Source organism: Chiloscyllium punctatum, chromosome 43 (assembly GCF_047496795.1).
Source record: "Chiloscyllium punctatum isolate Juve2018m chromosome 43, sChiPun1.3, whole genome shotgun sequence".
NCBI classification, from domain to species: Eukaryota; Metazoa; Chordata; class Chondrichthyes; order Orectolobiformes; family Hemiscylliidae; genus Chiloscyllium; species Chiloscyllium punctatum.
Window position 1 is genome coordinate 6955647 of NC_092781.1, and position 15216 is coordinate 6970862.

The following is a 15216-nucleotide window of genomic DNA, read 5'->3' on the forward strand; positions in this document are numbered from 1 at the left end:
TAAGAAAATTAGGGAAGTAAACACGTGGCCAAGAGACTGGTGTGATTATCCTGTGAAGAATTAGACAGCTATGGAAGACAAAGGAAGACAGGAAATGTATCAAAGGAAACGAGAGAAGCTATAATGTGGCCAAGATTAGTACGAAACAAGAAGATTGGGAAGACTGCAAAAACAAACAGAGGATAACAAGAGAGAAATAATGAAGGAGAGGATCAAAGATGAAGGTACACGAGCTAGAAATATGAGAAATCAGAGTGCAATTTTCTTTCAATACGTGAGAAACAAACAAGAGGCAAAATTAGAAATTGGTCCCCTCCAAACGGATGCTGGAATGTTGTGCTGAGAGATAAGGATATAACTGAACAACTTAATAAGTACTCTGTGTCATTCTTCACAGTGGAAGACATGAGTAATATCTCAAAAACTAGGGAGAGTCAGGGAGTAGAGTTCAGTATGGGAGCAATGACAAAGGAGAACGTGCTCGAAAAGCTAAAAGGTCTAAACATCAATAAATCTCCTGTCCGTGATGGGCCCCATCCTAGACTTCTGAGAGAGGTGTCTGAGGAAATAAAGAAGGCGCTGACTGTGATCTTTCACAAATCACTGGAGTCAATCGAAAGTCCCACATGATTGAAAACCGCTATTGCAACCAGGCTTGTTCAAGAAAGGATCAAGGCAAAAGATGGAAAATTATATGCCGATTTGCCTAACCTCGGTTGTAAGTAAAGATTTAGCATCCCTCATTAAGAATGAGATTTCTGAATTCATGTAAGTGCAGGGTCGGATTAGAAATAGTCGGCATGGGTTTGGTAAGGAGACATCGTGCCTGACAAACTTCTTAGAATTCTTTGAAGAGGTAACAAGTAGGTTAGACCGGGAAACCCAGTGGATATTATCTGTCTGAACTTCCAAAAGGCCTTTGATAATGTGCCTCACGGGAGGTTGCTGAGTAAGGTGAGGTCCCATGTTGTTCGAGGTAAACTACTGGCATGAATTGGGGATTGGTTGTCTGACAAAAGGCAGAGAGTTGGACTAAAAGTTTATTTTTAGCAATGGCAACAATTGACACGTGGTGACCCAGAGGGTTGAGTGTTGGTGCCGCAGCTGTTCACTTCAGATATTAATGATCTGGATGACGGGGTTGGGGGCATTCAGGTGAAGTTTCCCGATGTTATGAAGTTAGGCTGACAGGCAGGTAGTACCGACGAGGTGGAGAGGCTGCAGAAAGATTTAGACAGTTCAGGAGAGTGTTCCAGAAAATGGCTGATGAATTTCAACGTGAGCAAATATTTGGTCTTGCACACTGTAAAAAAAAGATTACAGGCTCAGGCTATTTTCTTAGCTTTGAGAAAATGCATCAAGCCAAAGTACAAAGGGATCTGGGAATGCTGGTGCAGGATTCTCGACAAGTTAGTTTGCAAGTTGAGTCTGTGATTAAGAAAGCAAATGTAATGCTGTTATTTATCTCAGGACGGTTGGAATGTAAAAGTAGCGATGTATTTCTGAGTATTTATAAAGCTTCTGTATGGCCGCATTTCGAATACTGTGTCCAAGTTTGGACTGCACAGCTCAAGAAGGACATACTTGCACTGTAATGTGTCCAGCAAAAGATTCACATAGATGATCCCTGAAATAGTATGCCTATATATGAAGAATGGCTGAGGATCCTGTGACTGTATACATGAGAATTTAGAAAATTGAGGGGAGATCTCATAGAAATGTACAAAATAATGCATGGCTTTGAAATGGTGGACGCTGGGAAATTGTTGCCGTCAGGCGGCGTGACTGGAAAAGTGTGAACAGCCTCAAAATTAGAGGGGATGGATTTGGAATGGAAATGAGGACACATTTCTTCAGCAAGAGTGGTGGACCTATGGAATTAATTAATTCTTGATCTCGCAAGGAATTCAGGGCTACGGGGAAACTGTGGGTGAATGAAATTGAAACGTGCATCAGCGATGACTAAATGGTAGAGTGAACTTGATGGACCGAATGGTCTTGCTTCCACTCCCCTGTCTGATGGCTTCACAGTCTCACCCCACCCCGACGCTTTCACATGCCACCGTAGTAAGTGCAAAACCTGTATCCACACCTACCCCTCACCTCAATCCAGGCTCTAAATGATCCTTTCACGTCCGACAGAACTTTACGTGCACCACCACAAATGTCATCTACTGTATATGAAGCACCCAATGTGGTCTCTTCTACTTTGAGAAGACAGGACGCCAACTTCGAGATCGTTTCAGGAATGTTTTCGGGATATTCCGACAGCAATCAATGCCACCGCCCGTGTCTGAACACTTTAATTCCTCCTCAAACTTCACAAAGAGCATGCAGGTCCTGGGCCTACTCCACCCCATACCTTAACCAGACGACGCCTGGAGGAAGAACTTATCATCTTCCACCTTGGGACCCAGCCTCCACATAGGATAAATGTGGATCTCACCAGTTTCCTCTTCCCCATCTTATCTCAGTTGGAAGCCTCCATCTTGACCTGTGCATCCTCTTTCCCATCCATCTGCCCCACCCTATTCTCCGAACTATCACTTCTCTTCCATCTTCAACGGCCCACTGCAACCTCAGCTACGTTTCCCCAGCCTCCTAATTCCCATTTATCTCTCTGCCAGCAGGCTCACAAGCCTCATTTCTGATGAAGAGCTAATGATTGAAATATTTATTCTCTTGCACATCGGATGCTGCCTGACTTGCTGTGCTCCTCCAGCACTACCCTCTCGATTCTAATGTCCAGCATCTACAATCCTCTATTTCTCCGAGATGTTTGCATCTCTTGATGACAAGGTTCCTTCACCCGACCATCCCTCCTTGCCTTAGTGGGACAAACCTGTCCAATAGTATCAGCCATTGCTTCCTCAGTAACTTTCACATTTCTGCCATGCACTTTACTGAGAATATCTGTTCACAATTTATGCTGCTCAATTCCTGCCTAATAGAATTTGATTTCCCTCTCCCCAATTAATTACTTTCCCATACTCCCTGTTTCTATCCCTCTCTGTAACGATAGTAAAGGTCTAGGAATTGTGATCACTAACACCGAAATGCTCTCCCACCGACAGGTCTAACACTTGACCTTGTTCGTTGTGAAGAACTAAATCCAATATGACTTTCCCCCGAGTCAGCTTTCTACACATTGATTCAGGAATCCTCCAGATTCAGGATCATCCAGATCTCCCAACCCACCTGCCAATCTACTCCCACCTGCCAGCACCCGAACCATTTCCCTCCAAACCCTTCCTCTTCATATACCTTTTTAAATAACTTTTAAATGTTGCAGTCGTACTCGACTTAACCATTTCATCTGGCAGCTCATTCCACACACATATAATCCTCTGCATCCTATTTCTCTTTTATATCATTCTCCTCTCACCCTCAAGCTATTTCCTCTAGTTCTGGACTCTCCCAACCAGACAGATAATAAAATCTTTGCCTATTAATCCTATCCAAGCCCCTCATGATTTTATAAACCTCTACAGGGACACCCCTCAGCCGTCGACGCTCCAGGGAAAACAGCCCGAGCCTCTTCAACCTCTCCCTGTAGCTCAAATCCTCCATCCCTAGCAATATACTTAATAAATATTTTCTGAGCTAATTCAGGTTTCACAACATCCTTCCGATAGGCACGAGACCAAATTTGCACGTAATATTCCAAAAGTGGACGAACAATGCCTTGGAGCACCGCAATGTGACCTCTCAACTCTTCTACTCAGTACTCTGACCAAAAAAGGAAAACATACCGAACGCTTTCTTCACTACCCAATCTATCTCCGGCTCGACTTGCATGGAGCTATGAACCTGCACTCCAAGATCTCTTTGTTCAGCAATACTCCCCGGGAACTTACCATTTAGTGTATAAGTCCTGCTAAAGTTTGCTTTCCCAAAATTCAACACCACACATTTATCTCAATTAAATTCCATCAGCCAGTTCTCAGCTCATTTGCCCATCTGATAAACGTCCTGTTGTAATCTGAGGTAACCTTCTTCACTGTCCACGCCACCTCCAATTTTGGTGTCATCGGCAAACTTACGAATTAGACCTCTTCTGCTCAAATCCAAATCATTTAAAGAGATGACGAAAAGCACCAATCCTTGTGGCAATCCACTGGTCATACGTCTCCAGTTTGAAAAGCAACCCTCCAACACCGCCCTCTGTCTTCTACTTTGAACCAGCTCTGTATCCAAAAGGCTCGTTCTTGCTGTATTCCATGAGATTTAACCTTGCTGAACAGTGTCCCATGGGGAACCTTTTCGAACTCCTTACTGAAATCAAGATAGACCACAGCCACCACTCTTCCCTCATCAATCATCTTTCTTATTTCTTCAAAAAAAACTCTGTCAATATTGTGAGGCATGATTTCCCACTCACAACGCCATGTTGAATTTCCCTTTTCAGTTCTTGACTTTCCAAATGCGTGTACACCCTGTCCCTCAGTACCCCCTCCAAAAACTTGCCCACCAACATCAGACTTACAGGTCTATAGTTCCGGGGCTTAATCTTGTTCAGCAGCCGCATCACGTTTAGTCTTTAGGCTCCTCAACTATGAATATCGATGATACAAATTTCTCAGCAAGGGGTCGACCAATTATTTTCTTAACTTCTCACAGATTTCCAGGTACACCTGATCGATTCCTGAGCTTTAATCAACTTTTATGCATTTCACATCATCCAATACTCCTTCCTATGTAATATGGACTTTTTTCAAGACATCACCATTTTCTCCGTGCGATCAACTCCTTCCACGTCTTTTCCACAGTAAGCACTGATGCAAAATATTCGTCTAGGTCCCCACCATCTCCTGCATTTCCAAAGAAAGGTCGCCTTGCTGATCATTGAGGGACCTCAATCTCTCCTTAATTACACTTTTGTCCTTAATGTATTTGCAAAACCCTTTGAATTCTCCTTCACTCTATTTGCCAAATCTATCTCATGTACCCACTTTGCCCTCCCGACTTCCCTCGAAGGTATACTACACTTCCTTTATACTCTTCCAAGGTTTCATTCGATGAATCTTGTCTTTACCTGGTATATGCTTCCGTCTTTTTCTTAACCAAGCACACAATTTCTTCCGTCATCCTTCATTTCCTCCACCTACCAGGCTTTAATTTCACCCTAATACGAATACGGTCGAAAATTAGCGTTCCTCCAATTTAGAACTTCAGCTTTTACATCTGGTCTGTCCTGTTCCATCACGATTTAAAAACTAACATAATTCTGGTCGATGGCCCCAAAGTGCCCCTACCAACTGACACCTCAGCCACTTCCCCACCTTATTTCCCAGAATTTTTCATGTTTTGCACTTTCTCCAATAGGAGTATCCACAGAGTGAATCAGAAAATGTTCTTGTACACACTTTGCAATTTCTTCTCTAAATAAACCCTTAACACGATGGCAGCCCCATTTATGAGAAAGTGAGGACTGCAGATGCTGGGGATCAGAGCTTAAATATGTGATGTTGGAAAAGCGCAGCAGGTCAGGCAGCATCAAAGGAGAAAGAGATTCAACGTTTCGGGCATAAGCCCTTCTTCAGAAATGAGGAGGGTGTGACATGCAGGATATGATAAATGATAGGGAGGAGGGACTTCGGGGAGGGGCTTTGGGAATGGAATAGGTGCAAGGAGCTTAAGGTGAGGGTGATAGGCCGGAGAGGGGGTGGGGACGGAGAGGTCGGGTAGAAGATTGCCGGTCAAGAAGGCGGTGCTGAGTCTGAGGGTTGGGACTGAGATAAGGTGCGGAGAGAGGAAATGAGGAAGCTGGAGAAATCTGTATTCATCCCTTGTGGTCGGAGGGTTCCTAGGTGGAAGATGAGTCGCTCTTCCTCCAGGCGTCGTGTTTCCATGATCTGGCGATGGACGAGCCCAAGGACCTGCAAGTCCTTGGCGGAGAGAGAGGGGGAATTAAAGTTTTCAGCCACGGGGAGGTTGGGTTGTTTGGTGCGAGGTCCCAGAGGTGTTCTCGGAAACGTTCCACAAGTAGTCGGCCTATCTCCCCAATGTATAGGAGGACACATCGTTTGCAGCAGATGCAGTAAATGATGTGTGTGCAGGTGCAGGTGAATTTCTGATGGATATTGAAGGATCAGTTGCGGCCTTGGCGGGAAGTGAGGGGTGAGGTGTGGGCGCAAGTTTTGCATTTTTTACGGTTGCAGGGGAAGGTGCAAGGATTGGAGGTTGGGTTGGTGAGGGGCGTGGACCTGACAAAGGGAGTCACGGAGGGAGTGGTCTTTCCAGAACGCTGTTTGGGGTGGGGAGGGAAATATATCCTTGGTAGTGGGGTCCGTTTAGAGGTGGCGGGAATGGCGAAGGATGATCCGATGTATCTGGAGGTTGGTGGGGTGGTAAGTGAGAACGAGTGGAGTTCCGTCCTGGTGGCGATTGAACGGGCGGGGTTCAAGGGCGGAGTATCGGGAAGTGGAGGAGATGCGGTGGAGAGCATTGTCAACCACGTCTGAGGGGAAATTGCGGTCATTGGAGAAGGAGGCCATCTGGGTTGTTCAGTATTGGAATTGAACCTCCTGGGAGCAGATGCGGTGAAGGCGAAGGAATTGGGAATATGGGATGGCGTTTTTACAGGGGGCAGGGTGGAAAGAGTTGTAATCCAGGTAGCTGTGGGAATAGGTCAGTTTATAGTCTCCATCCGTGTTGAGTTGGTCGTCCCAGATAGAGATGGAGAGGTCGAGGAAGGCGAGGGAGGAGTCTGAGACGGTCCAGGTAATTTTGCGGTCGGGGTGGAAGTTGTTAATAAAGTGGATGAACTGTTTAACCTCCTGGTGGAAGCACGCGGTAGCGCCGATACAGTTATCAATGTAGCGGAGGAAAAGGTGGGGAGTGGTGCCAGTGTAGCTGCGGATGATGGACTGTTCCACATATCCAACGAAGAGGCGGGCATAGCTGGGGCCCATGGCTACTCCTTTGGTTTGGAGGAGGTGGGAGGATTCGAAGGAGAAGTTGTTAAGAGTGAGGACCAGTCCAGTCAGTCGAAGGAGAGTGTCAGAGGAAGGTTACTGATTGGTTCGGCGGAAAGGAAGAAACGGAGGGCTTTGAGACCTTCATGATGGGGGATGGAGATGTATAGGGACTGGATGTCCATGGTGAAGATAAGGCATTGGGGACCAGGGAAGCGAAAATCATGGAGGAGGTGGATGTCGTGGGTGGTGTCCCGAACATAGGTGGGTATTTCTTGGACTAAAGGGGACAGGACCGTGTCAAGGTATGCAGAAATGAGTTCGCTGAGGCAGGAACAGGCTGAGACAATGGGTCGGCCGGGGCAGTCAGGTTTGTGGATTTTGGGCAGGAGGTAGAAACAGGAATTACGGGGTTGTGGGATTATGAGGTTGGAGGCGGTGGATGGGAGAATCCCCTGAGGTGATGAGGTAATTGATGGTCTGGGAGATGATGGTTTGGTGGTAGGACCTGGTGTCAAGCTCAAGGGGGCAGTAGGAGGAGGAGGTGTTTAGCTAAACGCCAGCTCCCGGACACCGCCTCCTACTGCCCCCTTGACCTTTACCACACCTCCCACCACCAAACCATCATCTCCCAGTCCATCCATAAAATTATCACCTCAGGGGATCTCCCATCCACCGCCTCCTACCTCATAATCCCACAAACCCGTACTGCCTGTTTCTACCTCCTGCACAAAATCCTCAAACCTGACTGCGTCGGCCGACCCATTGTCTCAGCATGTTCCTGCCCCACCGAACTCATTTCTGCATACCTTGACACGGTCCTGTCCTCCTTAGTCCAAGAACTCCCCACCTACGTTTGGGGGACCACCCACGCCCTCCACCTCCTCCATGATTTTCGCTTCCCTGACCCCCAACGCCTTATCTTCACCATGGACATCCAGTCCCTATACACCTCCATCCCCAACCACGAAGGCCTCAACGCCCTACGATTCTTCCTCTCCCACCAAACCCACCAGGAGTCTTCGTCTGACACTCTCCTTCGACTGGCTGGACTGGTACTCACTATTAACAATGTCTCCTTCCAATCCTCCCACTCCTCCAAACCAAAGGAGTAGCCATGGGCACCCGCATGGGCCGTAGCTATGCCTGCCTCTTCGTTGGATATGTGGAACAGTCCATCCTCCGCAGCTACACTGGCACCACTTCCCACCTTTTCCTTGGCTACATTGATGACTGTATCGGCGCTACCTTGTGCTCCCACGAGGAGGTTGAACAGTTCATCCACTTTACTAACACCTTCCACCCCGACCTCAAATTTACCTGGACGGTCTCAGACTACTCGCTCCCCTTCCTAGACCTCACCATCTCTATCTCGGGTGACCGACTCAACATTGTCGTATACTATAAACTGACTGACTCCCACAGCTACCTGGATTACACCTGTTCCCACCATGCCCCCTGTGAAAACGCCATCCCATATATCCAATTCCTTCGCCTTCGCCGCATCTGCTCCCAAGAGTTCCAAACCCAGTATCGAACAACCCAGATGGCCTCTTTCTCCAAAGACCGCAATTTCCCCTCCGATGTGTTTGACGATGCTCTCCACCACATCTCCTTCACTTCCCGCTACTCTGCCTTTGAACCAGCCCCTCCAATCGCCACTAGGACAGAACCCCAGTGGTCCTCACCTACCACCCGACCAAACTCCAGATACATCGGATCATCCTTTTGCATTTCCGTCAACTCCAAACGGACCCCACCACCAAGGATATATTTCCCTCCCCACCCCTATCAGCGTTTCGGAAAGACCACTCCCTCCGTGACTCCCTCGTCAGATCGAACCCCACCCCCACCAACACAAACTCCACTGCCAGCACCTTCCTTTGCAACCACAAGAAATGCAAAACTTGCGCTCACACCTACCCCCTTACTTCTCTCCAAGGCCCCAAGGGATCCTTCAATATCCATCAGAAATTTACCTGCACCTGCACACACATTACTTAATGCATCCGCTGCACCCGATGTGGCCTCCTATACGTTGGGGAGACAGACTGCCTACTTGCGGAACGTTTCAGAGAACACCTCTTAGTCCCCCGCAACAACCAACCCAACCGCCCCGTGGCTGAACACATTAATTCCCCCTCCCACTCCGCCAAGGACATGCAGGTCCTTGGGCTCCTCCATCGCCTAACCATGGCAACACGACGCCTGGAGAAAGATGTAGTCATCTTCCACCTAGGAACCCTCCAACCATAAGGGATGAATGCAGATTTCTCCAGCTTCCTCATTTTCCCTCCGTCCACCATTTTTCAGTCCCAACCCTCAGACTCAGCACCACATTCTTGACCTGCAATCTTCTTCCCACCCACTCCGCCCCCACCCCCTCTCTGACCTATCACCCTCACCTTAACCTCCTTCCACCTATCGCAATCCCAACGCCCTTCCACCAAGTCCCACCGCCCGAACTTTTATCTTATCCTGCTTGGCACAACCTCCTCATTCCTAAAGAGGTGCTTATGCTCGAAACGTCGATTCCCCTTCTCATTTGATGCTGCCTGACCTGCTGCGCTTTTCCAGCCCCATCTATGTTTGGCAAGTTAAATATCCCCTTCCATAACTACCCCATTATGGTTGTTGATAACTGAGATCTCCGTACAAATCTGCTTCTCAATTTCACTTTTACTAGTAGGGGGTCTATAATATAATCCCAGTAAGATGATCATTCTTTTCTTATTTCTCAGTTCAACTTAAATAACTTCCCTGACTGTATTTCCGGGAATATCATCCATAAGTGCAGTTGTAAAACGATCCTTAACCGAAAACGCCACTCCCTTGATTACTCCCGGTGCTGCAGACCAGTCTGTGTAGGAGTAGGAGTTTGAGCAGATGAGTGGATGGTTGAGGAGCTGGTGTGGTAATTATAATGAATTTCAGAGTTGGAAGCTGTGCACATTTTGCATGTTCAATATTGAATAAATGAATTTGCAGTTTATACTGATGACTTTTGAAATGCCGTTGTCACTTTTTCAGTTTCCACTCTGAATTACAGATAAGGGTGATTTTATTTATTTATTTTTAGAAATAAATTGTATTAGCCCTGAACTAGAAACTCAGTATTATTTGGTAGGATCGCTTGTTTTATTCCTCTTAAACGTTGTCAGTGAAGAGTCTCATTGCCCCATGGGTAATTTGAAGCATAACTGCAGTAATTTATTGCTATGTAAAGAATGGAAATGTACCTTAATGGCCAGTTGAAGGAGCTTTGCATGTGATTGGGGAATAGGGGTATGCGTAGTGGACGGAACTCCCAAAACGTGGGAGATGTTCACAGCTGATTGTGAATGGCGAGATTAAATTAATGAAAAAGGCATTTGAAACAGTGTAAGGCCACGAAGGGTGAGTGTTATATAACCAGGGTTAAAGCAACAACACTGTAAAATAAAGAATTATGTTAAATTCAGAATCCCGAGGTGATACCTGGCATACCAACTCTATGTGAGGATGGGGATGACACTCATAGGGATGAGGATTGGGATTTTTATTCCTGGATAACGGCTGAACTCCTAACATCTCCTGATTGTTCCCAGCACACACCACCATTACTAATATTTTTCATTCTTTTGAAAATGAAGCATCCAGTCTTCATTGCTGATATCATGGCGTGAGTGGCCTGTGCCATCCTAAAATAGGGCCGATCCCCGGAATTAGAGTTATGTTAATGAAGCATGCTGCTCACGGTAAGAACAAACCGGCCAGTTTGGTCAATATGTTCAAACGATGATACAAATATAAACGCAGCAAAATTCCCGGAGTAGCCTGAATACGAACTGCTCATGTTATGAGACTTAAATAAAAAAACATAGAACAATACAGCACAGAACAGGCCCTTCGGCATCTGTCCGACAGAAGTGGTCTGCATTCCAGAATTGAAAAAAAAATTGGAAAGCTGGTTCGCCTTTTTAACTCTATGCTTTTGTGATATTTTTCCTCCTGGTCTCACCGAAATGATCCAGCCAAATAATATGACCTAGTCCATAATATCCAGACGCATATGAGTTGACTGGTTTTCTACTGGTGTTGTCAGAGCTAGGCTGGATCACGATGCAAGTTACAGGTAGAAAAGATTATGTCCAGTGCCCTCGTGATCCTAAATGCCGTATTCCAGCCCTGACAGGGTTGAATGGGAGCATGGATACCCACTGGGTGCGGACCCCACCTTATTTGTCCACCCAGCGTCACTTCTGAGCAACCCATTCCCGAGGGTACACTGGAAATGGGGACAGGCAAGCCCCAGTACTACACCTTTCAATCTAGGAACAAAACGGCTGGCACTTGTTTTAACTGTGGAAATTTGGCCACGAGAGATTGATGTGTCTTTAATGTTATGTTGGAGCTAACATAGGCATCGAATGCTTGCATTCGAGCACAAGGAAAATCTGCTGATGCACACTGAATCTCCATCTTGTTTTTGGTGTGACCCACGATTATGCAGCCTTGTGGGAACAGAGGACGTTTAACCCCCACTGTGCAGTGTGATAGTAATCCTGTTTTATCTAATCAAACTAGCAGTTATCAAGATGTTCGGCTCATGCTGCGGTAACTGACATATTCTCCAAAGGAATGAGCAGGTAGGTGCTGCTGTCAAGCAGGCAGCCTTACACCACAAATATCTGGTCCAATTTGGTCTCCAGGAAAACCTTGATGGAGGCAGCATGTGTATCGGTATGCCATACCTCGATAAGATACAATGATCCCGGGGAAGCCTCCTGCTGAAGAGCACAAACTATGGGCTCAATTATTGTAATCCCTCGATACCCAAACCAAAATGTTGGTGACCCCTGCTAGACAAGTTTACGTTCCATCTTTGCTGCTGCCTTTTTTACTTGGTTATGTGAACATTGTGAACACGTGTGCAAGGAGGGAATGGTAAATATTGTATTACAAACTTGGTGGCACCGAGATTTTTAGAAAGCACTTGGAAAAGAGCTGAAGCGTGTTTAATTTGTTAACAAACGAAACACAGGTTGTAAGAAGGATGCCCCGTGGTTGTTAAAAATTTCCTTCCCCGGGGTGGGGGGTCTTTTTACTTGTCCACAAATTGCTTTTATAGAATCACCTCATGCACATTGTTATGAACATTGCCTCACAATATGACTGTCTGTGTGGAGTTTACACATTCTCCTTGTTTCTGCGTGGGTTTCCTCCGGGTGATCCGGTTTCCTCCCACAGTCCTTAGATGTGGAGGGAGGTGAATTGGCCATGCTAAATTGCCCATAGTGTTCGGTGCACTAGTCGGAGGGAAATGGGTCTGGGTGTGTTACTATTCGGAGAGTTGGTGTGGACTGGTTAGGCCGAAGGGCATGTTTCCACGCTGTAAGGAATCTAATCTAAAAATAAAAATATTTTGGATGGACCAAAACTATCCTAATGACTGATACAGCTCCCACTGTTGTGTTGGACAAGTGGAAGTACTTGCATGAGTTAGCCAAAGCTGTTCAAAGTTTTCGTTCACGGAACGCCAAGTGAAAGAAATAGAAACAGGGCAAATCGGAGCTGAGGTGTAAAGACTCTTTCCTCGTTCGGCTGGTGACCCGTTCAGCAGTCAAGTTCAAGGGGAGGCCGCATGGAGGACGGGACACAGTGCATCAGAGCACCACACCTTGAAGAAAATCTATTGATTCCTGCTGCGTTACCTCCAAAGCAACGACCGCAGATATCTACCAGAAAGAATTGCATTTTAATACATTCTTTGTATGACATATCTCTGTGCACAGAAGATCAGCCACTCTGTCTCTTGGGGTTGTGCCCACAATCCTTTCCATCCCAAAGGTAGGATTCTTGAACGGCAGGTCCTTTTTAATGAATCTGACACTGCTGAAGGGTTTTCATCAACGTTGTTCTGCTGCTGTCACTTTTTAAAATTCCTGCCACCTTCGTATAAATGATTGGCGCCCCTTCCACTTATGGGGACAATACAATAGTGATAAGCGGATTATAGGATGGACACTTTAGAATGGTGATTATTGCCACGCTATAATCTATGACATACACCCCTGTCTCTGTTTCTCTCTAATATCATGACAACGATCACACACTACCAAGTATTTGCATTGAAAGGAAATATCATTTGGGTTGGCGGGATGGGTTCAATAAATACCTTGACTCCATCCTCCTTTCGGTGTCTGACTTCTGTTCCACTATGGTTGCCAGCATATATATTCTCACCATTTTCGACAGGACTGCCATTAATTCCTCTTCACCAATTTGGGCTTGGTGTCCAAATTCATCAGTTATTCGCTTTCAATGGCATTATTTTTCATTTATGGCCAGAAGGCATACCACTGTCTGCCTGCCTCCAGGACTGGCAGCTGTTATCTAGGGTATGCAATCCCTTTTCTTTACCACTCCCGAAATTCATCTTTTGATACACCGAAGCCTCGTAGGAAGAGAATTCTTCCTGCTTATCATGTCATTTTAACTATCCTTTCAGCTCTTTATCCCACTCTTCAACTTGAGGTTGAAGTACAAAAGATTGCCACCACTCTGGAAGAGTTTACAAATGCCAGTACTTTGGCTTTTGCCATACTAAATGCGGAGAGCATGGCTCTCTGCGCTATGGCCCTTCAGAATTACATCGCTCTCAACTATGTTTTGTCAGTGAAATGGGGCACTTGTGCCCTTATCAGCTCCAAATGTTGCACTGATGTCCATGACTCTCGTCAAGACATTACAAACAGAGCCACAAATATTCGCAAGTTAGATTCTTCTCCCCTTGACACTTGTTCACAATGTGAGCTTTGGACTTGACTAGGTAGTCTACTTGGCTTTTGTGCGCCGACACTTTTTCAGGAAACATGGTTCTCATTGCTATTTTTGTTCTGCTCTTGCTTCCCATTGTTTTCTTTGAACGATGCTGTGTGAGCTTTGTGTCACTACTGCTACCGATTTAAACTATTTTTTCCCTGTTTGTATTTTTTTTCTGTTTCAAATTTACCCGTCAGTTTATGAATTCTCTCATTCTATTAGTTTGGATTTCTCTGCATGTGACCATGAAGGGCCACCGTCTGACAAACACCTGAGTCTAGTTATGTCCATCATTATGCCAACTCTTCTAAACTGACCCTCTGATTGGTTAAAACGTGAACCCTGGGCTATTTGTTAGATCCCAAGCCGCCATTTGATCATATATTAAAGCTGGGAGTCCATTTCAATTTTAAAATTAGTGTCTACTTGTGCGTTCCTAAGCTCAGTGAGTTGGCTGATCTTTCTGCTGTTCTGCCACCTGACAGTGAATACTTTCTCAGCGTGGGAATGTTCTTCTTTTAGAGTAGTCTATTGTTATACTAACATTTGCGATCAACTACCAACCAGCATTGTCCAGACAGCTACGTGACTAGGGCTAGTGACTGGACCGATTGCCCACTTACTAATTACAGTTCAATCAGCAGTTTGCTAATTTTATTGTTTGTAACATATATAATCACGCAGCATTCTGTATCTCGTCGGAGTGACATGTTACCTTAGGTCGATTTGTCTCACCCCGTGAGCTCACAAGTATACAGTCAATAATTTAAATTTTGTGTGGCACGATTACTTATCTGAATTAGGCATCTATGAGCGAGTCACTCACTGAAATGATTCCTTTCATCTCCAACACTGTAATACGTGACCAGTTCTGGTGATTTGTCCAGTATCATACTAGCCAAACCCATCAATGCCTGTTCCATCTTATTTCAGTCTGCTCAAGAGCCTCATAGTCCAACTTGTGCACGTCTGTACCTCCGTCTTCCTTTGTCCAATTTAAATAAATTTGAAGCGGTCATGTAACAAACTATCAAGTTCTCCGGCTTCATATTCGGTTTCACCCCTTGGCTTCTCTTGGGCGCTCATTGTTCCCTGGTTGTTATGTTCCGCTTGAAGTATGTGCAGAATACTTTGGCATTCTTGTGAACTTTGACTGCTTGTATTTGTCCATGCTCCTAATGATAGTCAGTGGTCTCAGTGTAAATTGTCACTGCCATCGCCTCTGATATTTTTGAAGTACGAGTGAATAGAATTTCCACATTAGATAATCTTGCCTCTGTGAAGAGACATGAAAGTGACTGTTTAGTTTCTCTGTAATTTCGCAATCCTCTGCGAAAATAATGATGCAGTCCGGATATTCACCATTCCATATTTGTCCCTGCATTCACTTTCCTTTCAAGTATCGATTGAAGCCTTTGTTCGACCAAGTGTTTGATGCTGGTTTGAATTCTTCTTCCCTTTATGGTCCTAATCAGATCATTGGTCGTCCTTTGCT